The sequence below is a fragment of the Ovis canadensis genome, chromosome 16 (assembly GCF_042477335.2).
Source record: "Ovis canadensis isolate MfBH-ARS-UI-01 breed Bighorn chromosome 16, ARS-UI_OviCan_v2, whole genome shotgun sequence".
NCBI lineage: Eukaryota > Metazoa > Chordata > Mammalia > Artiodactyla > Bovidae > Ovis > Ovis canadensis.
Genome location: NC_091260.1, coordinates 35,583,709 through 35,609,360, shown reverse-complemented (window position 1 = coordinate 35,609,360; position 25,652 = coordinate 35,583,709). Strand labels below are relative to the sequence as shown.

The following is a 25,652-nucleotide window of genomic DNA, read 5'->3' as shown; positions in this document are numbered from 1 at the left end:
AATAAACAAGTAAAGCCATAATATGTCAGATATTGAGAAGTGCCATGGACAGGAGGTGTCAACTGAAGGGGTAAGGAGGGTAGTTGCTATGTTTTATATTTAAGATGGTTTTGCTGATAACCTGGGATGAAAGAAATGAGAAGGCAAGTTTTGTGTGTATCTGGACGAAGCTCTTCTCAAGCAGAGAGTCAATAGTGCAAAGACCAGAAGCAGGAAGAGGATCTACTTGAAACAGCAATAAAACCAGTGTGGCTACAACAGAATGAGTGTGGGTCCAGTGGAAGGGGATGGTGTCTGAAAGGTGGTTGATGCCAATCATGTGAGGGCTTTTAGAGCAATGGAGGGGCTCTGCTTTGTATGCAAGGTGAGATGGCAAGATGTGGCAGGTATGGAACAGAGGAGTGACTGGGTCTGATTTCTATTTAAAAGAATCACACGACCTACATGCTGAAAAACAATTGTAGTCTCTTATTGGCTATGACAATAATCCAGGTGAGAGATGATCATGGCTTGAACTATGATGGTAGTGGTAGAGATGGTAAGAAGGAGGAAGATTTTTGGAGGTTCAAGCCATGGGACTTCTTGGTGAATTGGACATGGGGTATGAGGAAAAGAGAAGAATCCATGACTTCAAGCTTTTCCTCTTGAGTAGCTCTTGGGAAGAATTGCTTCTTGCTTAAATGAGAAAGATTATGGGAGTAGTGGATATGGCTTGCGGGGGAGGGGATCATGAATCATGAGTTTAACACCAACCCCAAGTTAGGTGAGCTATCAACGTACCCAAAGCTGCTGGCTCTGGATACAAAATGAATTATAATGGGCAAAGCAAAAAGTAGCTGCCTGTGTCTCCTGCTGTGACATCTACATGCATGCATGCTCAGTAGTTCAGTTGTGGCTGACTCTTTGCAGCCCCTGGACTGTAGCCCTCCAGGCTCCTCTGTCCTTGGGATTTTCCAGGCAAGAATACTGGGTTGCCATTTCCTCCTCCAGGGGATCATCCCAACTCAGGGGTCAAACCCACATCTTCTGCATCCCTATTGCATCCACAGCCTCCTGTTAATAGTAATAACAGAAGAATAGTAATAATTAAGAACTACCGCCTAGTGAGCATCAATAAAATTCGAAGGATTGTGCTTTGGCAAATCTTGCATGCCAACTCAGATAGATAGTAGCTACCTAGGTCATTGTGTTGAGGAGTCTGAGACTGCTTCTTAGCTTAAAGAAAAGGGCTGAGTTGCAGGACTTCTCTAGTGGTCCAGAGATTAAGAATCCACCTTGTCATGCAGGGGATAGGGGTTCAATCCCTGGTTGGGGAGATAAGATCCCATATGCCGCAGAGCAACTAAGCCTGTGCACCACAACTCCTGAACCTGTGCACTCTGGAGCCTGTGTGCCATAACTAGAGAACCTGTGTACTGCAATGAATGATCCCACATGACATTAAAAACAAAAAAGATTTAGTTGTGATTCCTGCCATGGACATTGAGGAACTGGCCTCCTATTTGCCAGTTGTTCATGATCCCTGTAATAGGACTTTACATACATTTTCTATAGGGCTCACAACCCTTCAGTGGTGGTGTAATGAACACCATGTTACAAATGCAGGAACTTAGTTCAGGAAAGTTTATTGCTTGCCCTGAGTTGGCACAGCTAGATAAGGCAAAGGGGAGACCTGGCCCAGGTCAGCTGGCCTTGTCCCATGCTGCACAGTTTCCCCCCACCGCCGCCCCTATCAGAAAAGTGCACAGAATTTCAGATTCCCTCGGGTACACCCCTTCTAATTGAAGCCTATGCCACCGAAAGCATCTAATGAAAGGTATAAACTTCAAAAGTAATGGTTTCTTCATGCTTATATAGAGTATGGTCCAGCTGGATCCATGGACTGATTTAGAGAGATATGTTTACAAATTTAAGTACAAGAGAAAAAGGAACAAAACATGACACAGGAGTAAAGTGATTTTAGCAGAAGTTTTTTTCAACCTAGGACAGTTGAAGATGACACAAATAAGAGCAATCAAAAATATGACTATTATAAGTCTTCATCATTCCCATAGCAACCTAGTAGTATTGCCTGCCAAAAAATAACTCAGTAGGCACCAAGAATTCTCAGCTTCTCTTTTAGCACCAAGCCCTTCCCACAGTCATTTATATTAACATTTGCAAAAGATTTATTTCCCTTTGATTCAAATAATTCCACATTCCCAAGAATATCTGGACTGGAGCATGGCCAGTTGCCTGCAGGGCCTGCAGCCGTCTCCCTGGTCCTGGGTAGCTCCCCGGGTGTGCATGAATGGCTCATTGTTAAAGACAAACCCACTGCAGAAAACACAAAACACAGAAGAGGAATCAGTCTCCTGTTCTGAGGACTAGTCTGGATTTTGAGCAATGAAACTGAGTGGGCGTGGCAAGCACCTAAGGCTGTTGTGAGTCAGTGATAGATGCCTCTCAGCAGGCCTAGGGCTCCTCTGAGATGCTGCCCGAGGTCACCATCAACAACTCATCCAGGAGATTCTGAAGCCAGATCCTTCCATGTAGCCATGCAGAAGGCTAGAGCGGACACAAAACTGAAAGTCATCTTCATCACCCCTCGGAATCTGTTAAGTACCAACTGTAAGCAGGAGGAAACACTATTCAGAGAAAATGGAATGGAGGTCATCTTCCAACGGTGTATGGCTAGACCCCCTGACCAAAAATCCAAGCAAAATGTGACCCCATATTTTGCTCTGATTTTTGCTGTTAGCTTTCTGCATATATTGTTTTCTCTCTCCCAGGTAATGGCGCACTTTGGGGAAAGATCCAACTGCCCACTTCAAAGTCTCTTAAAATCAAAGATTAAAAAGTGCTATAATTTTAGCATTTCTTGGAATTGATCAACTTTTCGCTAAATTCAATTGCAGACTGGATTAACTGCTTTCCTGATGTAAACTTTCTACATTTAGACCATGTTTATTATTTCAGAGATATATTGAAAAATGCCACAATTAATGCTTGATAAGTATAATTGAGTAACCACAGGCCTATAGTTCAGATATGGCTATTTTCAAAAAGTTACACCTTCTGATACTTATTTAGGCTTTTTACTGTCTTTATTTGAGCCGTTTCTTTTTTTAATTCACTTATTTTTAATTGTAGGATAATTGCCTTACAATATTGTGTTAGTTTCTGCTGTACATCAACATGAATCCAGCCATAGGTATACATATGTTCCTTCCCTCCTCCTGATTCTCTATCCCACATCCCCCCTGCCTCCTGCCATCCCACCCCCTTAGGTTGTCACAGAGCACCAGGCTAAGCTTCCTGTGTTATATAGCAGCTTCCCAATAACTATCTATTTTAAATATGGTAATGTATATATTTCAATCCTACTTTCTCAATTTGTCCCATCCTCTCCTGCCCCTGATGTGTCCATAAGTTTGTTCTCTATGTCTAAGTCTCTATTCTTGCCTTGCAAATAGGTTCATCAATTCTATATACATGCATTAATATACTATATTTGTTTTTCTCTTTCTGACTTATCTCACTCTATAGTAGGCTCTAGGTTCATCCACCTCATTAGAACTGAAGACTACCATATTTCAAGATAAAATTTTCATATCGCATTTCTTCTCCCAGCTCTCAAAAACCCACCAAAACATATCAGGGAAAAGCAATGAAGTGATCCAGAAACAATAGACTAATTCAGCTAGGGTCATAATTCATTTATCTGTAAAAACAATACCTATATCTGCTCAAGTGAACAATATATCTGACTTTATGCCTTGGAGAAAAATAAACCTAACTTGTTAAAACATGCTTCTCTCTTTCAACTGCCCTACTTAACATTCTGCAAATAAGGCCAAAAATAAATAAATAAATAAAAGCTATATGGAGTCTAAACTTCTACCCTGTGGACATATCTCCATCTTCATTGAGGCCATTAATATATTAAAAACACTGATGAAGGGCTAGTTGTTGGGTAAAGTCATTTTTCCCTTGACATTTATTATCAGTAGAAAAGTTTTTCTGTTTTAATACCCACATTCTGGCATATAATTACTGTAATAAAGTCTATTTCACTCTGGGTGACTGCTGCCAGTATTATGAAATCATGGCAATGGTTGTAAAAATAAGGGAGGTCACAACCTTTCCACACACACACACACCCACTCTGCAGCTGATATTAAATAGCTTTGGTGGGAAAATGCAGACCTTTAAACTTTCTCTACCAAACTCAATGCATTCTGTATTTAACTTCTTCTTTAAAATGGTTTGTGTTATAAGAATTCAAAAACTCCGTATGGCCATGAAGGGGAGAAAAAGAAGAAGAAACTTATACTTAATTAGTTACCAAGTCCAACTTGGATATAGAACAATAACAACTATTTCCTTGTGCTAACTATTTTTAATGATATGCATTACATGCATCGGCCTGTCTATTGCCCAGACTGTTCCAGCCTCAATCCAGGTTTACTAATACGTTGTTGGCAAAGGACAGCATTGGAAAAAGTATCCATTTCGATGTTTTGCATTTTGATAGGGATAATAATGCTTAACAGCATAAATTGCCTCTAAATCCTTAAACCACCACCATGGCTTCCTGACAACGAGACAGTCAACCTCGAAGTACATCAGACACTGTACAAACATCCTCCTTACACCTCCAGCAGTACTCAGTATTTTGATTCACCTTCTCTGGGCTTAACCTGCTCAAATATTTTAATCCAATTTCTTTATTCTCTTACGTAACTGTAGGATGCATTTTTTCTCAATTCAAGTCAAGCTAATTCAGGATCATAATAAGGACAGATAGGCCCAGAAGGAGTATCTTGTGCATTTTTTAAAAATTTCCCATATGGAATAGGAATTTCTTTAGGGAGGATCTAAGGAAACACTGATTTTAAAAGTAGAGTTTTGGCTTTCCAAATAAAATAACCTTGAATAAAGATACTGCTTGGGAGATCAGAAGATCAGGATCTCTCTTTGCCCTTGAAATGGGAAATCCCTAGAATCCATTGTCTTTCAAAGTAACAAAGAGAATATGGATGCAAATAGAATGTTGGAGAACAAGTATATTAGACCAACAAGAGAGTACCAACGGAGTACCATACAGAGAAAGCCAACCCTGGGACTGTCACTTACCCCTGCTTTGATCAGAATTCTGCTGTCATCTACTTTATTTCCTGGCCTTATGCATCAGGCTTTGTTTAGGGAGGAAAAGACCTATAATGACAACACTGGAAAACAGTTTGAGGCATGCACACCCTTGGACCAGCAATTCTGCTCCTAGATAAGTCTCCTGGAGAAAGTACCTATGTGCCCAGACTGCATGTCTAGGAATGTTCACAGCACATATGGGGTCATAATGGCTCCAAACCGGAAGCAACTCGTGTCCATCTGTAGAACAAAGGGTTAATACATTGTGGTGAATTCATACAATGGAAAACTATACAGCACTAGAAATTAATAAACCAGAGATTTGTGCCAAAAGATGGATGAAACTTGCAAACATAAGGCTGTATGAAAAAGGCAAGAACACACAAAAAAACCCACATATAATTATTCCATTTATGTAAAAATTTAAACCAGCAATATTAATCTATACTGTTTAAAGATATCAGTTCAGTTCAGTTCAGTCGCTCAGTCGTGCCCGACTCTTTGCGACCCCATGAATCGTAGCACGCCAGGCTTCCTTGTCCATCACCAACTCCCGGAGTTCACTCAGATTCACGTCCATTGAGTCAGTCATGCCATCCAGCCATCTCATCCTCTGTCATTCCCTTCTCCTCCTGCCCCCAGTCCCTCCCAGCATCAGAGTCTTTTCCAATGAGTCAACTCTTGCATGAGGTGGCCAAAGTACTGGAGTTTCAGCTTTAGCATCATTCCTTCCAAAGAAATCCCAGGGCTGATCCCCTTTAGAATGGACCGGTTGGATCTCCTTGCAGTCCAAGGGACTCTCAAGAGTCTTCTCCAACACCACAGTTCAAAAGCATCAATTCTGGGCTCAGCTTTAAAGATATACATACAGGCAATAAAACTTAGGAAGAAGCAAATAAATGATTTTCACAAAAGTCTGAAGACTATTTCCTTTGTGGGATGAGATAAGGTTGTAATCACAACTCAAGATGGGAACTACAGGAAACTTCTGGGATGATAATAATGCTTTGTTCCTCATCCTTCAAAATTTTTCTATGTGGATATTTTATCTTTTACTTCAAAATTGAAAAAAAAATCACTCTTAAAAAAGAGAAGTTTGAAAATTCACTTCTTCATGGCAAAGATAAAGGCCTGAAGGTCAGAGAGATTAAGTCAATTGCCTATTTTTTCTGACACCTAACGCGTAGCTCAGTCACAGAGCCTCTTCTCCAGTGCTTTGGGCAGGGGTATATATACATTCTGAAGACTCAGAGAGCCTGTCTTTGCTGCATTCGTTTCTTCAGTCCAGTTTGCAAATTGGCCTACTCCTTTTCCTCCCTCAGCATCTCTCCTTGTGGGCCCACAGCCAAAGTCCACCTCTGAGCCCACTGGGCAGATGTGTACACGATACATGAATTCACAGATAGATACACACACCCACCGTACCTTGTACCTTCTCTTAGGTCTACCAGGCTTGACAATATTTCATATTTAATCTATAACCTAAAACCTATCATATTTTGCATTTTACAGATATCTAAAACCAAAATAAAGCTTGTTAACTACTAATATTAAATCTAATGCATCTATAGATACTTTTCAAATTGTTAATCATTCAGTTGTGTCCAACTCTGCGGGACCCCATGGACTGTAGCCTGCTAGATTCTTCTGTGCATGGAATTCTCCAAGCAAGAAAACTGGAATGGATTGCCATTTCCTTTTCCAGGGAATCTTCCCAACCCAGGGATCGAACTTGGGTCTCCTGCACTGCAGGCAGATTCTTTACCATCCAAGCCACTGCTTTTTAAGCATCCCTCCAATAAACTGTGGGGAGGACAGTACAAGTTGCAGACTTGCCATTTGAGGATTCTCTTCCTGAACTACTTCAGAGCTGCACAGAATATACTACTTTCATAATGGAGTTTTAAAAAAAATCTTTATTATCCCCTTTCTTTCTAAAAAACAACCAGTTGCTGAAAAAACATTTAGCCAGAAATTTTTTAGAAAGTAAAATTCTGAATTAAGAAATTCTAGGGAAGGCATTGCATACGGATACAAATAATAAGATGATTTTAAAGCTTACGCAGGAGTCTATTACTAAATTTCTCCAAGTATTATTGGATGTTTTTTCATATTTAAAGATTTATTTTCTTACAGCAGTGGGAGCAGTTTTAGGTTCACAGCAAAACTGAGAGGAAGATGCAGAGATTTCCCATTTACTTCCTGTTCCTACAAAAGCATATCCTTCCCCATTATCAGCACCCCCCACACACGAATGTTCTGTTTGTTACAACCAATAAACCTCCATTGGCACATTATCACCCAAAGCCCATAGTTTATAGTAGGGTCCACTCTTGGTGTTGTATAGTCTGTGGTTTGGACAAGTGTGTAATGACATGTATTCATCATTATAGCATCACACAGAGTCTTTGCAATGCCCCAAATATCCTTGGTGATCCACTCATTTATTCCTCCTCTTTCCTTTAACCCCTAGTAATCACTATAAAAAATAGTCTCCTTAGTTTTGCCTTTTCTAAAATAGTATATAGTCAGAATCAAACAGTACATAGCTCTTTTTAGATTGGTTTCTTTCACTTAGATATATTCATTTCAATTTCTTTCATGTTTTTTTCATGGTTTGATAGCTCATTTCTTTTTAGCACTGAATAATATTCTGTTGACTGGATGTACTTCAGTTTATTCATTCATTTACTGAAGGACATCTTAGTTGCTTCTAAGTTTTGGCAGTTTTGAATAAAGCTGCTATAAACACCCATATGTAGGTTTTTGTGAGGACATATGTTTTCAAATCATGGAGTTAATGCCAAAGAGTACAACTGCTGAATTGTATGGGAAGAGCATGTTTGGTTCAAAAAAGAAAGAAAAAAACACCAAACTATCTTCCAAAGTGACTGCACCATTTTGCATTGAACCAAAAACTTCAGACTGACAAGGTAAATGTAGAAAAGTGAAGCTTTATCTCATACATGAGGAATTCTAAGATAATTCTCCTAAATACCAGAACTACAGCAGAAGCTAAAAATCCAAGATAGACAATCCCACCAAGCAGAGAAAAAGTACAGAAGGGAAGAACAGGTAAAAACATAGGCCACAAAAGAAAAACATTTTGTAAGAAAAACCAAATAAAGGAATTGAGGACTTTCCTCCAAATTAACTTGCTGTCATTCTCAAAGAAGCCCTATGCAAGTCGGAGTTTTTCAGCCACGGATAAATAAGAAGGAAATATCATTTCAAGAAGAACTGGCCATAGGGGAAGAAATGCTTTTGTTAGAAGAAGGGCAGTATTTCCAATCTTGCACCTTATCAGTAGAAGGACAATGTAACCAAAGACATCTGAAGAAGTCAAAATGCTCTGTGTGTCATGCTGGTATCATGCCAGTAGCAGATAAAGCAAAACAAGAGGCATGATTGTTGTTTTTTTTTTCTTTGAAACAACCCCATGCACAAAGATTTGGTTTCCACTTTCAGTAGGATGAACTCATTTAGTTAAGATTCCAGACCATACCATTTCTTGAAAAATAATTCTCAGGAAATTTGCTCTCTGGTTCTCGTCTGTGCCTGACAGTTCAATCCCCACCCTTTACCATGCTGCTCCAGCCCAACAGCCCGTGGTGAGAGCCTCTTGGCTTTGAATTCCTGGGACCCATCACTCATTTGAACTCATTGTCACAGAGCACTGCAGAGGGGCTTCACCATTCCCCAAGCAGGCATGGTTTGTTTCCCCACCCAGATTCAAATGTCATGGGAGACAGACTTCTTGTGCTTTCTTGAGCATCCCCTACCACAGTGCTGAGCTTACAACAGGGGCTCAAACCTTCCCCAGCGGTTCATCACTCCATGCAGTCTTCCCATCTGTAGCTCAGAATCACCAGAATTAAATTCCCTCACAGCACCACCCATCACGGGAGTCATGGCTTCCCCGACCTCTGTTCCTCCAGTGCCTTCTCTTTTTCTGTTTTATTTTAAAAGCAGATGGTGGACAGAAACAAAAATCACATCCAGGTCTACGAGTGTGCCTTTTAGGAAAACAACAGCTCTCAATACTAGGATACAGAGCAAGTCACCACTAAACTTGAACATACTCTGATGGTAACACAGCTCATAAATGGTGATAAGCACCTGGGCAGGATCACTGTGAACAACAAAGCAAATCAAGGAACAGATTGAAGCTTTCATAGTAATTTGGAATTGGACTCTCAAGGCTTTCAGTAGTACTGTTTATTCTGCTACAATGGGATATGTAGGTTCCTGAAAATTATCTGGTTTGTCAAAAATTGTGATATTGAAAAAACTGACTTTGTGGAAGGGGAAAATATGGAGATTAGGATTAAAGTTTCAGTCACAACAACCAACAGTAGAGAAATTTTACAATTACAAGTAAATATTATTATCTTAACCTAAAATGTATATATCCGTTGATTAAAGATGACAATCCACACTCAAATGTTTCATTCCACATACTCAGGAATTTCTCAGTCTTTTCTAGGTCCTTTAACTTTTATTTTGAATTCTGTGTGTTGAGCTCCTGGTCTTCAATCAAAGAACAAAGGAATATAAACCAAATGGCAGAACAACTCAACAAGGAGACACACAGCAGCATCTTCCCAGGCTTTGCGCGACCATAACTTTTCTCCCCCTTCTTGGGGTCCTACTCCTTCAATCACCCACTATAATTAAAGGTAGTTGTATAATGCAACAATGCTCCTTGATTAATAAAATACCTCATATCTAATTTCCATTATGAAAACTCCTAATATAAGAAAAATGGTTGGACTCCAGGTTCAAAATTAAATTGGGGCTTTTCACATCAATCACTGGCTTCCTGGGGCCACATCCACGATGTTTCTGCAAGAATTCTATGGCCATAAAGATAGCCTTGCATGCACGCGTGCTCAGTCGCTTCAGTCATGTCTGATTCCTTGCAACCCTATGGACTGTAGCCCACCAGGCTCCTCTGTCCATGGGATTCTCCAGGGAAGAATACTAGAATGGGTTGCCATGCCCTCCTCCAGGGAATCTTCCCAGCCTGGGGATCAAACACACATCTGCCCGCATCTCCTGAAATGCAGGCAGATTCTTTCTCCACCCAGCCACCTGGGAAGCCTGACATTAGCCTTACCCATTCTTATTGAGCCCCTCCAGATTCACTTTTCCCTGGCAATGCAGGAAATACGGTTATTGCACAATAAACAAAATCCGAAAATCTAGTAGAAAAGGCCAGGTATGTCTCGTTAAGGTATAGGCACTTCTCCACAAGGATAATTTTGGAGGTAAGACTAAAGGGGCCTGTAGCCATACCTCCACGGTAACTCTTCATGTCCTATGTCTCACTGGGATATGGTTTTTAAAAAGAATGTCATCAACAGTGAAAACTAGCAGATTCCTGATGAAGGTGGAAAGAAATAGGTATTAGGAAAAAAAAAGTCATCTGGAGTATCTTCTACAGAATCCACCAAGTCCATCCTAGATGAATGGGTGAGGAGTCTCACTTTCATGACATCTAATTAAGCCCATTAATCCCATCTGGTACTAACATATCAGTCTGAGCTTATTTGGGATTTTGACTAAAAAACTTATATAAACTTTTGATTAACTCATTCTAAGTTATTGTGAGACCCTGGGAAAGTCAAACCTGATTGCTAAGTGCTCTATCTGGATAATATAATCCATCCCCACACTTCCAAGGAAGAGTTCAAAAGGCCCATTTCACAGATGAAATAAATAAGACTTTGCTCAAGAACAGGTGCCTGGTAAACTTAGTGGAATCAGGATCAAACCCAGACCCTCTGATATATCCATATAGGCTTAACCACTACCCTACACTGCCTTTCCTGGATAAGCCACAAGAACAAAAGGTAGAAAAGATGATTGGTGATTTGCTGGTGCCCATATCACATCCTCAGGGGCTGGGGGGCTACAGTCCATAGGTTCGCAAAGAGTCAGACATGCCTAAAACCACTCAGCACACACACAGCCTTCTTTATGATCCAGCTCTCACATTCATGCGTGACTACTGGAATAAACCATAGCTTTGACCATATGGACCTTTGTCAGCAAAGTGATCTTTGCTTTTTAATACACTGTCTAGTTTTATCATAGCTTTCCTTCCAAGGAGGAGGGAATGGCAAACCACTCCAGTATTCTTGCCATGAGAACCCCTTGAACAGTATGATAAGGCAAAAAAAATTTGTATTAAATTATCCAAAAAGCAGTTCTGGTCCTCATGTTGTCATATGCTGCCCTTTTATACAATCTAGACAAGTCTTGAAGCTTAATTGACAAGTTCTCTTCATCCAAGTAAAACTTTTTAAGGCCAAGCTCTAATTATGTGACTTTAAGGGGCATATCCAGGACCCTATTGGTGACAGTCCCCTTAAATTCCTGAGGGTACATCAATAGAAGGAGCAGTGATAGGATGAGAAGAGACACAATGTTCATCCAACCCAACCCTATGTTTTCACAAATGAGAAAAGCAAATTGCTCAGAGCGTTGTTGGGCTGTGCACCATGCCCCTTGGGCACTAAGAACTGGAAGAACAGCCCAGTTGCCCACACTGCACTGCCTTCTCCACAAAAAGCCAAGCACGGACAAAACCCAGCCTGAAAAATCCTTCGTGGTCCCTGTCTCCTGTTGCTCTAGAATCAATATGGGATACTGCCTTGTGCAAATATCATAAAGACTCCCATCCTGCCTGTATGAACAGTAATGAAAAAGCCATAGTCCCTGAGAAACATACCATACAGTCAATTATAATCATATGTAGTAATCATAGGTTTGCAGAGTTCTAGAGCTGAAAGAGGACTGGTGGATGGTTATACATTACTAGGTGTCATTAAATTGGAAAAACCATATATTTCTCAAAATAACTAGCAAATTGTTTCTTTTTTTTTATTTCTCCAAATGTTTTATTTTTCCAGAGAGAGATAAAAATAATTAAGATTTATTGTGTGATTACTATGCTAACTGCCTTAAATGTATTACATATTCCCTACATTGTAGGTGCAATTAACACCCCTCTTTAACCCTGGTAAGTGTCAGTCGCTTAGTAATGTCAGACTCTCTGCAGCCCTATGACTGTAGCCCACCAGGCTCCTCTGTCCATGAAATTCTCTAGGCAAGAATAATGAAGTGGGTTGCCATTCCCTTCTCCAGGGGATCTTCCATACCAAGAGACTGAACCTGGATCTCCTGCATTGCAGGCAGATTCTCTACCATCTGAGCCACCAGGGAAGGCCCTTAACCTTGATAGCTGCACCATAAACTCAGAGTAATAAATTAATATTCAAAAAAAGAAAATCTGTGTATGCAATGCCTCACATAACAAGACATCATAAGTATTTTTTAGAGGTCTGTGACAGTAATGTTATTTTGACTGAAGACTTATTTTCAGTACACTGATTATTACAGGGGAATGTTATTTATTTGTTTGTTATGATAAAATACACATAACATAAAACTTACCATCGTCACAAATTTTAAATGTGCCATTTAGTAAATTATATTCATATTGTTGTGCAACCCATTCTAGAACTATTTCATCTTGCAGAACTGAAACTCTGTACCTACTAAACAACTCTGCACCCCACCCCCTCCCCCAGTCTTTGGCAATCACCATTCTACTTTCTGTTTGTGTGACTCTGACCACTTTAGATAACTCAGATAACTGGAATCATGCAGTATTTGTCTTTTCGTGACAGTCTCATTTCACGTACCGTCACGTCCTCAAGGTTCACCCAGGTTGTAGCATGTCAGAATTCCTTCCTTTTTATAGCTGAGTAACATTCCATTTTAAGCATATAACACACACTGTTTATCCATTCACCTGTTATGGACGCCTGGATTGATTCTACCTCTTGGCTACTATGAGTAACGCTGTTATGAACATAGGGGGTACTAGCAAATTGCTCTGAAGTAAGATAAACTGGTTACATTTTGTAGTGTTAATTCCAGCTCATAGTCATACATTTGTGTTCTCAAGAAAAGTGAACCTCAGTCCCTCTTATCCAGTTATTTACATTTGGAATAAGTTTAGCCTTTTGGCCAGTCATGATTGGGTGTAACCATTCATCTCATCACTCAGAGATGAAGAAATAGGCTCACAGAGGGCTGGCCTTGCAAGATTCATTTTACAAAGTGGTGATAAAGTTCTTTAGGGAGATAATATAAGCATAGTGATTATAAATATAAGTCTGGCATCAGAACTCCAGTTCTATCATTTACCAGCTGTGTGACCTTCAAAAAGTTACCTAACTTCTCTAAGCTTCAGTTCCTAGTCTCTAAAACAGAAGCAGTGATAATAATAATAGTCCTTGTGTCCCAGAGTCAAGGTAAGAAATAAATGAGATAATCATGTAAAGAATTCAGTGTAGTGTCTGGCATGCAGTAAGTGCTCAAGAGTTGTCAGCCTTTATTCTGTGGTTATAGGTCACCAATCCCAACCCCCTCATTAAAGATGAGGTCCAACAAGATAAAGCCCACACTGCTGCCTTGATGGGCACAGAGCTCTGGATGGGCAGAGCCCCCTTGTCTGACATGAAAGTGATCAGAGACTGACTACCTTTTTAATCATAGAAGTTTGCTCTATTTCCATAATTTGATTTTAAAAAATACACCACTTAACCTAAGGTTGACCCTTTTAAGCACACAGGCTTAAAAAAAAAAAATAAAAGCTAAGAAACAGGAACTGAAAATGTTAAAAAAATAAAATAAAATAAAATCTGAGCAAAACCAAGTAAACCTCACAGACATCTTGCTCCTAGAAAAATCCTTGACCCCATAAGTGTGTCTTAAAATCTTGTTCAAAACGTTATTTGGTTTTCTTTTGCTTTTGCATCAAATGTGAGTCATCATAGCCAGCGTGCAAAGATCACTATATTTTAAATAATGATCCCTGTGTTTACTTGGCTTTTTCTCAGGCTGTGCCTCAGCATTTCTGCCTTTGCAATTCTGATGGACTTAGAGTTTAACATATTTGGGCAGTTTGTTGGACTCAAGGCAACTAGGAGCCACATTAGGATAGAATCAAAAACTTTCCCTCTATCACCTTATACCTGAGTAATTCCTAGTCCCAGAGAGGAGTCTTCCAGCTCCAGCACCCTACCTGAGCCCCAGATCACAGCACCTTTCCACCCCATGGTATGCTTCCTCTAGCTGTCCACACAACTTGAGGAACCTACTTGGCCCTTCTTTGATCAGATTTACATTCCACAATATTCAGGGTTCATAGTGAGAAACAACAGTAAAGACTTCTTTCTTTCCCAGGTCATGCTGCTTTGCTCCTATTCACTGGTGATGCCTGCAGGTCAAGAACCACCCAGCACAGAAGTGGCTAGCAACTCTGGCTGTGCATTAGAATCCTCAGCAACACATTTTTGTAAAACTGCAAATGCCTGGAGGTCACCCTAGTTCATCTGAAACGGAACTTCTGAGGATAGAGTAGAGAATTCAGCGGTTCTCAGAAGCTCTGCAGGTGGCTGCGATGGGTAGGGAGGTTGAGAATCTCTGCCCTAACCAAAACAGGACGTCAGATTGCAGTATCGGGCACCATGCATCAAGATTGGCCACGCTCAAGGTGAAAGGTAGAACACCTCAAGCCATGTCATGGACCCCAATAAGTGACCCCAATTCATCACTAAAGGGAAAGAGGTCCTCTCCCCAGCTAATCTAGACATCAAACCCACACAACGCATTTCTAACTGCAGCTACTGAAGGCTTGATCCAACCTCCAGTCAACTGCACACCCTGAGTGCTCATCTTATCCAGCCAAACTCTGCTTCCAGTCTCTCTGCAGTGACTACGCCTGCACAACTAGACTTTACTGAAGAGTAAGCCAAGGAACAGAGAATTGTATTCAGCAATGGCTCTTCAGTTCACTTCAGTCGCTCAGTCATGTCCAACTCTTTGCGACCCCATGGACAGCAGCATGCCAGGCCTCCCTGTCCATCATCACCCACTCCCGGAGTCCACCCAAACTCATGTCCACTGAGTCGGTGAAGCCATCCAACCATCTCATCCTCTGTTGTCCCCTTCTCCTCTTACCTTCAATCTTTCCCAGCATCAAGGTATTTTCAAATGAGTCAGTTCTTCGCATCAGGTGGCCAAAGTATTGGAGTTTCAGCTTCAGCATCAGTCCTTCCAAGGAATATTCAGGACTGATTTCCTTTAGGATGAACTGGTTGGATCTCCTTGCAGTCCAAGGGACTCTCAAGAGTTTTCTCCAACACCACAGTTCAAAAGTATCCGTTCTTCAGTGCTCAGCCTTCTTTATGGTCCAAATCTCACATCTATACATGACTACTGGAAAAACCATAGCTTTGACTAGATGGACCTTTGTTGGCAAAGTAATGCCTCTGCTTTTTAATATCCTGTCTAGGTTGGTCATAACTTTCCTTCCAAGGAGCGTCTTTTAATTTTATGGCTTGGAGCCCCAAAAAAATAAATTCTGTCACTGTTTCCATTGTTTCCCCATCTATTTGCCATGAAGTGATGGGACCAGATGTCATGATCTTAGTTTTCTGAATGTTGAGTTTGAAGTCAAACTTTTCACTGTCCTCTTTTACTTTCATCAAGAGGCTGTTTAGTTCATGGCTCTTAGGCGATCACAGAGGCCACCACCAGCACTCTTTATAAACAAGACCAGAGAACACGAATATGGTCAAGATCTAGAAAGCAGGCAGATCACCGAGCTAGACATCACTCAACAAAGATGAAAGAGGCAGACATGCTGAAAGTGTTCAACAACAAGATTAAAAGGAGAAGAACATACCTGGAGGCCCATCCTGGTACAATCAGAGTGGCAGACAAAGAATCAAGGCAGAGACTGTAGAAACAGGATGAAGAAGCAGAGTGGCATGGTGGGTACATAATTGGGCTCTGGTAGTAAACTGTGTGGACTGAACCCTGGCTCTGATCCATAATTTGGAACAGGTGAAAAAAAAACAAAATACTCGGAGCCTCAGTTTTCTCATCTGCAAAATGGGATAGTAAGTATTAAGATTAGCATAATAGCTGATACTCAATTAAATATTAGCAATATCATTGCAAGAAAAGGAAGCAGTTCTTAGCACCCAAGATAGAGGCTTAGTCAAAAGGAAATAAGACAGGGACTTCCTTGGAGGTCCAGTGGTTAAATCTCTGCACTTGCACTACAGGAGGCCTGGGTTCTATCCATGATTGGGAACTAAGATCCCACAGGCTGCGCACAAGACCGAAAAAAAAAAAAAAGGAAATAAGACAAAAGGCCCGCTATCCTGTTACAAGTCAGAGCAGACCCTGCAGCAGAAAGGGAAGCCAGGTTACTGTGGTCATGGTGGTGATAGACCAGAGCTCTCAGTTCTAGTTTCTTTGTAAAAACAGGGTTTGACCCAGAGCCTTGGGCTGAGTGGACAGTGTGGCCTTAGCTGCAAAGGTTAGAGGCATGTAGGCAAGGGAGCCAAGCTGATCATTATACCCATCCATGGCTTGGCACAGGTTCAAAGCTGAGGGCACTCCCTGGGACTGCTACAGGTTACTTTGCTTTCAATCCACAGGTCCTTCCCCACGTGGCCCTTACCTTCAGGAATTACTTTAAAAAAAAAAAAAAAAAAACTAGTATTTTCTAACTCCAGCTGCAGGTTCCCATCTTAGTTTCCCTAGCACCTCTCCTGTTTTGCTTAGCCTCCCCATCAGCCTTCATTCTAGGCCCTTTAAACAGGCCCACGGAGTGCCCAGAGTCCAAAAGAAGGCTTTCTTCCCTACCCTTTCTCCCCACCCCCAGCCGGTCCCACACCCTGCCCACCCCCAACCAGCTGGAGTCTTATTAGCCTCCAACTCCACCCTATAAAGCCTTCATTTAGGAATTCTCATACATATTCCATGTTAATAACACCCACCATCTTCCCTGGAAAGTTCCCATTAGCTTTTCCTTAAGCTCTCAAAATACAGTAAGACTTCACATTCATGTCTTAACACAGAAACCTCTGTCCTGCTGGCTCTTCAGTTCAGTCATTAGGGAGAAGGGAAGCATTTGACAATACTCTGAAAACAAACCACATCAGGAAGTGGATAAATGGGGACATTTTTCTAAACATGTTTGCTTCTGACCTTCTCCCCTCCAGCCCCCCAAGCTGACATACCCAGGAGACTAGACCCGCACTCTGCTACTCATTGCAGCACAGAAGTATTTGGGGGTCTGTCCCCAGGACAGACCAATAGACCTATTCTCTTTCAGGACAAAGCTTGAGTGTTTAACCCTGTGCAGCCATTTCACAAATTAATGGTAAGGCAGTTATGCTAACATAGCTCAGTCATGTCCAACTCTTTGCAACCCCATGGACTGTAGCCTACCTGTAGGCTCCTCTGACCATAGGCTTCTCCAGGCAAGGATACTGCAGTGGGTTGCCATTCTCTTCTCCAGGGGATCCTTCTGACCCAGGGATCAAACCCAGGTCTCCTGCATTGCAGGGAGATTCTTTACCATCTGAGCCACATGGGAAGGCAGTTTTAGATCTGCGGTAAGAGGAACCAAGCTAGAGAGCCCACATGGAGCCATCTGAGAGCATTAATGTGGCTCAAGATCAACAGGCGTCCATCATAGAAGGTCAGAAACTATAACACAAGTTATAATGCAGAGGTGAAATCTCACAACTACATTTGGAAAACAGCACCCATATGCAATATTAATCTTCTAACATTAACTCCAAAAATTTTAATATTTCCAATATTAAGAATTTAGCACTAGATAACCACATACTGGGAAAATGCCAAAGAACTGATTAAAAGTTCACATTCCTTTGCTCATTTATTTTAAAAAAAATGATTTGGTATATGATAATAACATCTTTGGGAGATATGTTTTGCTTTCTTTTATGATTATTCCACAGCTGGAAATCAATTTAATTTGCATGATTTCTTGCACAGTTTCTTCTTTTGTTCTAAAGATTTTCTTGACCTCTTGTGCCTCAAAATATTTTACTATCAAAATAGCTGAGTTGCTATTATTTTTGAAAGACTTAATATAGAAGACTTTTAACAGTTACAGGAAGTTGAAGTTGACTTGAAAAGACATTATTGATTTCAATAGATTAATTAGAATTTTAATTGACAGTGAAAAGCTGGGGAAAGAATTGAAGAGAACAAGAAGAATATGAGAAGAAAGGAGCTTCTTCAGTAAAACAATGTTTGTTAATTTTTTAACCCAAAATTGAATCTACTTTTTATTCATTTTCACCTTAAATTATAAACACATTTTGAGGTGTTATTTTTAGATGTTTTTAATTTGTCTAGTCTAATATACAATCTAAAAATTTTCCATTTAGGGTGTGACAACACTTAAAAACAAAACCAAAACAAACACTTTTTCCTGTTCTGTATAAGGTGGGTGGATCAAAGAATGTCTGGGCAGATAAGGGAGCTTCAAACTTTGGGCAGCCCCGGTTACTGAAGAGGATAAAATGGAGGGTACTTAAAAATCATATCTGTGAACAGTTTCTTGCCCCAAAAGTCAAGGCAATTCTCTAAACACTTATTGGTAAATGTGCAATTCAGTTTGCTACATTTCACTTCTTCACAGGCTTCAAAGGCTACAGATTTGAAATTTTATTGGGTGAGAAGGTTTTGAAACTCAAGTTCCATTTATCCTTGGCCAAGTCCAGCAGTCGGATTCCTGGGATGCAGACAGGGGAGGGTCAAACTGTTGAAATGGTTTTTGATGATTTCTTCATCACTCAAGATCCCCAGAGAAGGAGTCAAAAATGGTTGGTGTTTTGTTTCAAGTATGAGTCTAAAATACAACCGAGAAGAGTTTTTATTTTGTTTTGTGTTTCAGCAGCCAAGACCTAAGATATTCTGATTCTGTAGATTGAGTCCTACCTTTCTTATTGGGTAACTTCTGTTTGTTTGGTTGGTTGACTGGTTTTTATACTGGGTACATTGATGCTTTGAAAGAAATCTGAGACTTGTTAGAAAGGGAAAAAGGAAAAAGAGATTTTGAGTAGGTGCATTAACTATCTGGGCTTCTCTGATGGTTCAGCAGGTAAAGAATCTGCCTGCAATGCAGGAGATGCAGGAGAAGCATGTTCAGTCCCTGGGTTGGGAAGATCTCCTGGAGAAGGGCATGGCAACCCATTCAAGTATTCTTGCCTGGAGAATCCCAAGGACAGCTATCTGTTGCTATATAACAAATTACCCACCAAACTTTTGGCTCTAAGCCTTTCAAGGCAAACCATTCAATATCACAGTAATCCAAGTCTACGCCCCAACCAGTAATGTGGAAGAAGCTGAAGTTGAACGGTTCTATGAAGACCTACAAGACCTTCTAGAACTAACACCCAAAAAAGATATCCTTTTCATTATAGGGGACTGGAATGGAAAAATAGGAAGTCAAGAAACACCTGGAGGAACAGGCAAATTTGGCCTTGGTGTACAGAATGAAGCAGGGCAAAGACTAACAGAGTTTTGCCAAGAGTACGCATTGGTCATAGCAAACACCCTCTTCCGACAACACAAGAGAAGACTTTATACAAAAAGTGCACAGAGCCCTAACCACTGAACCACCAGGGAATTCCTGACCCTTAATTTATATTTCATATACCACTGTTGATATTTCATACAGCCACAGAACCTGGGACACACAAACAAATATTTTTTGAATAGGTGAGTTGAGAAATGTACACTTCAATGTACACTTACTGTGCCACACTGCCAGCTTTTGGCCAACAGTTAGCAATATAACCATTTTATTAGGACTTCAGCATTTCCTTCGGCAATTATTTCATAGGAGTGATTTTCAAATGATATTCTAAGGGGGCCCAGATGGAGTACCCAGAAGATATCTCCTCAACCCTTCTTGATTCAATCACAGCAGCTCCCCTGACGTCTATTTTTACATGTTGGCCTTCCTCTGAAAAATAATTCTTTAACTAAAAAAGGCGGGGGTGGGAGAGTTTGAAACTAAAACTTTCTTATGCATTTTGCCTATGTTATTTTAAACAAACATTAGAAAACGGAAAAATGAAACTGTGGATAGTGCTAAAAAGTACTGTACTCTAAAGTTAGAAATACTTGGGGAAGCCCAAAGCAGTAAACACTTAATGTCAATTCAATCATTAGGTTTAAGCTGGTTAACTTTGGATTCAACTACACAAAAATTACACACGCAGGGACACACACACAAAAGACAGGGGAAAATATATGCAAAAATCTAGACGGATGTAATTAAATATTATGTCTTAAAAATAAGTTCAAATTAATTAAAAAAATTTTTTTCTAGTTCTTGAAGAGTAAGGACTTTCTGAGAACATATGAACCTATCTTTTGACCTTTGTGTCACTTTCCTATTAGTTTTGGGGTACAAATTACATAGAGAGGTAGAATCTTATCTGGATGTCTATAAATTTTCTGGATTCATCATTTCATATCTAAAATTCCCCACATTTCCATGGCTAGCCAGACCCTAGTCAAATACTGAAAGTGTTTCAAAGGGCCCTTTACAGCCATTGGGCCTTGACCTCATCTGAAGCTAGACAGACTATTTGGATTTATAGCAAAATAGCCTTCCTTCTCCCAAGTCTCAAAAATCACAAGTCTCTCAAGTTATCTTCTAATTTTGTGTGTTCTATCTTAGCATAGGGCAAAGGTCATTTGCCTTACCATTAGCTCCAAGTCCCTGTTGATTTTAAAGTACTCAAATATCTACGCATTGACTCTAAAACTTCATTAAGGTATATCATAGCCTCTTAATTATTCCCATAGAAAGAAACAAGGAAAAAATTAATGAATTAGTCCTGACTTATAAGGGAAACAAAGACCTGAGCTATTGAATTACACTATCTAAAAGTGAATGTTATGGATTGAATTGTGTCCCCAAAACGGTATGTTGAAGTCCTAACCCAACTCTGTGACTTTATTTGGAAATAGTCACTGCAGATGTAATCATAATGGAGTAGGGTGAAGCCCTAATTCAAAGGTAATTTTTTAATCTATTTTGGCTCCAATTGTAAAGTTGAGAGACTTCCCATTAAAATCTAGATTCTAGCTTCTCTTAAGAAAATCTGGCAGCAAACTAAAACTCAGGAGGATTCTAGTCCTTCTGCATCTTATCTGCCTTGAATTATAGTTGTTTTTATACCTGTTTAACCCTCTTCCAAGGGCTTCCCTGGTAGCTCAGATAGTAAAGAATTTGCCGGCAATGCAGGAGACCTGGATCTGATCCCTGGGTTGAGAACATCCCCTGGAGAAGGAAATGGCTACCCACTTCAGTATTCTTGCCTGGAGAATTCCATGGACAGAGGAACCTGGTGGGCTACAGTCCATGGGGTCGCAAAGAGTTGGACACAACTGAGTGATTAACACGCACATACCTTCTTTCAAACTTAAATAAATCTCACTTATCTATTCATCCCTTATCACAGCAGTTGTCAAACTTTAGCAGGCCCCAGAATCACCTGGAAGCCAACCCACTGGCCCTACCCCAGAGTTTCTGATGCAACAGGTTTGGGGTGAGGCCAGTGATTTGCATTTCTAGAATTTCCCAGGTGACACTGTGGCAGATGGTCCAAGGACCACACTTTGAGAACCATTGCCCTACAACACAGTGTAGGGTCCTGCACATAAAACGGGTTCAATAAATTGCTCAATTATTATAATTATTCTATAGAGATTAAGAGGGGCTTCCCTGGTAGTTCAGATGGTAAAGAATCTGCCTGCAATGCAGGAAACCCAGGTTCAATCCCTGGGTCAGGAAGATCCCTTGGAGAAGGAAATGACTACCCATCCAGTATTCTTGCCTGGAGAATTCCATGACAGAGGAGCCCATTCCGCTACAGTCCATGGGGTGGCAAAGAGTCAGACATGACTGAGTAACTAACAGTTTCATTTTCACTTCAGAGATTAAGAGCACACAGATACCATTTGCAACTTCCAATTTCATCACTATGACTTTTCACAAGTTACTGAATTTATTTGTACCTCTAGAGCCCTCCTTGTTTAATTAGAAAAATAATAGCACTTGTGTACCCCAAAAGGCTGGTATCAATATAAAATGAGTCAATACAGGTAAAATGCTGCAGCTGATCATCAGTGCTCAGTAAACATTAGCTATTATTACTATTTATTAATTTTCTTAGTCTGTATGTTTGAAGCCAGAGTCTTTCTCTCATTTTCCTTTAAGTAACCACCCCCTGGACCTTCACCATTATCTAAAGCTGTGCCTCACCCATTACAGGCACTGAATAAACATTTCCTGAATGAATGAAGGAAGAAGCTAACACACACTCAAATTGTGTGGGCTGAATATGTCAGTTAGGACAACCAAGCTGAGTTGACACTTTTCTAGAACCCTTATAATTCTAACACAAAGCTGAATTAACATGGGTATTCCCCACATTAAAGTGTAAACTCAGAGATGATTGGTAAGTGTAATAATTCCCCAAAGGGGCATTAACAGCTCACTTTTTGCACACACCCTTGGCGCCAGACACTGTTCCCTGTCCTCTGCTCATTCACCCGTCGAATCAGACCTCGTTAATGTAAAACCTCAAGTTGATATATCAGTTAGCAATTGCATTTGACTGCTTGTGACAGACACCAAAAATAATGACCTGAACACACAAAGGAATTTTCTCTCCTAAGGAAAGACCAGAGGAGGCAGGTCAGAGCTGGTGTGACAGCTAAACCAAGTCTTCAGGGACCAAGGCACCTTCTCTCTTCCTGCTCCACAGCTCAACCCCCAGCTCTGTCTTCAAGGTCACTGTGGTGTCCAGCATGGCTAACTGGGGCAACAGCCTCATATCAGCTTTCCAGGCAGCAGGGAGACGGGAAGGGCAAAAGTATCTGCCCTCCCTTTGCAGAAGGCTTCCTGGAAGTCCCACAGAATCCTCTGCCCAAGTCCAGTCAGCCGAAACCTGGTCACACGGCCACACCCACCCCAGGGGAAACTCGATCTTTGAGCTGAACCCATTGCCGCCTTGGGAAGCCAGCTTCTGTTAGTAAGGAGACAGGGAGTGCCGGTCTAGAGAGCATTTGCTGTGTGTGTCTGCAACAGCTAACCCATGTACACACATACACACTCACACTCTTCATCCTGGGCTCACACTGAACAACAAATCACACGTTCGGAATACACGTTTCAAGCTTGTTAGGTAAGTTACTATGAGGGCAGGTTTCACTCACACGTTTCTGCCATCACTTTTTTAATGAGGCAAAACATGAACCTTAACCGTATCTCAGCTTTGGGGAAAGCAGCTGGCTCAGGCCTCCGTGCTGTGCATGTGAGGAGTGTGAATTTGGATCACACACACACACACATACACACTGTGATGACGCTGGCAGTGGGGATAAAAATAAATACCTCCCAACACCCTCCACATTGTGATCGTAGAATTCAAACCTTGAGCCTGAGGGTGCTGAAAGCAAACAGCAGGAAAATGAACACCCTGTAACACCTCCTTCAAGGAAAGCTGATAGGATCTGCAAAAACAGGAGACATCTTTCAGCCAGAAACTCTCCTCTCTCTCCCTCTCTCCCTCTGTCTTTCTCCTCTCCCCCTCCCCATTATCTAAAATGTATCAGGGTTGCAGTTTTAATTAACTTTGTGACTTAAGTTGTAAAGCACCTGTATGCAAACACCCAAGAGCACCTCCTCCATTGAAACCCTCTAAGCCCGCAGCTAACCTGGATTTCCAGCTCCTCTGTGGTCAGAGCCTCACAAGGCAGACAAAAACTCCTTTATAAAAGTGCTCGGAAAGAACTGAACCCTGAAACGATAGGGTCTCTGTTCTTTGTGCAGGTAGGCAATTTCCCAGCTAGGTTTCGGGTTTTGCAGTTAGCTTTTGTAATGACAATAAAAGAGAGATAGTAACCTTTACAGTGAGTGGCAGCAGCACGCTAACACTAGGCTGTGTGAAAATGGATCACATTACCTGGAGCCTCACATTGCAGCGGGGGGTTATTGTACAAAACTGGGTTCTGTTGTGGGCATCCAGGTAGCCTTTCTTCACTGAGGCAAGCCATTGCACCTGTGTGAAGAGGATTTTTTTTTTCCATTAAAGGAAAAATTCCCTCCCAGCAATTCAACTGATATTGAAAGTCACTTGCTAAGTGGATTTGCTGTGGGTTGGGGGCCGGGGAGGGGGGAATGGGCAGAGAGGAAGAAATCTTACAAGGAGCAGGGCAAGCCTCCATAGGCTGTTACTACTAAGTATACTACGAGGCTAACTATACTACATAGGCTAAGTCTCATCACAGGGTGAGATTGTTCAGGGATACCCTTGGTAGCTGTGTGCGACCTTTGGTTACCTGGATTAAACCGCTGGACTAACAGATTTTGGAAATTGCTGGTCATCATCAGTTACACTTTCCTGTGATGAGAATGAATGCTATTAAATTAGGAACTGATTGGGATTTACCTGGTCACTTGGTGGTTAGGACTCCACGCTTCCACTGCAGGGGTCATGGGTTACATCCCTGGTCCGGGAACTAAGATCGCGCAAGCTGCAAAGTGGCAAATAGAAAATAACTGTTTTCAATTCTGAAAACTTTCTTTTAACTTAGTTCATGGAACATGAGCACTGCGTACAATTATACCCTTCCTAATAAATACCAACATTAAAAAATCACATTTGCAAGTAGAAAATCATTCTTCATGCTGACCTTCTGCTAGTATCACTTAAAGAGAACGGTTCTTACCTATCAATATTAATAGGCCTTCTCCACATCACCATGGAGGGATTGAAACTGTGTGGAAGAAGGGGTGGATGTTGGAAATTCAGTGTCAATAAAGGCTGCTCAGTTGACAGATGTGTACTGAGGAAGACAGTCATGCAATCAATAAACATGTATTTATTGTATTGTACACCACTCTAAGACACGGTTCTAGGAACTAACTAGACCAAATGCCTACCCTGGTAGAGCTCAAACCAACATTTCTTACTCTGATGCACAGGCAATTTTCTGCACTTTTGCTGAGGCAAAAAGATCAGTAAATGCACAGCTGTTAATAATCCTCAGGTGTTTTACCCTTTAGCAAGGGAGATAACCAATTCCATGTTAGGAGCTTTAAAGGATACTGTCAGTGCTCAAAAGAGGTTGCATATGCATGTGAGGTGGTCTGAGACTAATAAACTTACAGAGAAAACCAAATGGGTACCAGTTGGGAAGTGGCTGAAGAGTTGCAGAAGGGAGCATGGTAAGATGAGCTCAGCCCAGGAGGGTGGTGTGGGATTGGCTAACTTTGTATTGGAAGTCTAGGGCAGGCAGCCCAGGTCCCTGGCGTGCTGTATAAATTCCTGCCGGGCCCAACAGGCCATCGCTGAGGGCCAGAGCCCATCAGGATCATTTTAACCACGTGTATGTGTCCAACTCCATCTCTGAGGCTTCCTAGAGGCTGAAAAGGATGTACCTCAGGGGTCAAAAGCAAACTCAAAGAAGTATTGTGTTTGGCTTGCAAAGTTTTTTTTTTTTGTTCTTGTTTTTTTGAGTCAACATTTCAAAATCAATGGAGATAAAAATTAATTTTCAAAATAAAAAACTATAGCAGCCAAAAA

At 41.0% G+C, this 25,652-nt stretch overlaps 2 long non-coding RNA genes across 10 annotated transcripts in view; both read right to left on the bottom strand.

Moving 5' to 3' along the window:
• LOC138421988 (uncharacterized) overlaps window positions 1-25,652 on the bottom strand; it is a 293,130-nt gene that overhangs the window by 227,760 nt on the left and 39,718 nt on the right. For 3 of the 9 annotated variants that reach the window (XR_011249699.1, XR_011249703.1, XR_011249704.1), the window contains exons 3-5: window positions 24,516-24,600; window positions 24,030-24,125; window positions 23,498-23,577 (exon numbers count right to left, since the gene is read on the bottom strand). This is a non-coding gene — a long non-coding RNA (uncharacterized lncRNA). Of the gene's footprint in view, window positions 1-15,171; window positions 15,755-15,898; window positions 16,101-18,370; window positions 18,893-18,981; window positions 19,067-23,458; window positions 23,578-23,781; window positions 23,937-24,029; window positions 24,126-24,515; window positions 24,601-25,652 lie in introns of those variants that run through there. The other 6 variants (XR_011249698.1, XR_011249702.1, XR_011249705.1 and 3 more) reach the window with 6 other exon arrangements.
• On the bottom strand, window positions 1,950-4,016 carry LOC138421989 (uncharacterized). The gene is made up of 2 exons (XR_011249706.1): window positions 2,413-4,016; window positions 1,950-2,316 (listed from the first exon to the last, which is right to left on the bottom strand). It is a non-coding gene; the product is annotated as an uncharacterized lncRNA (long non-coding RNA).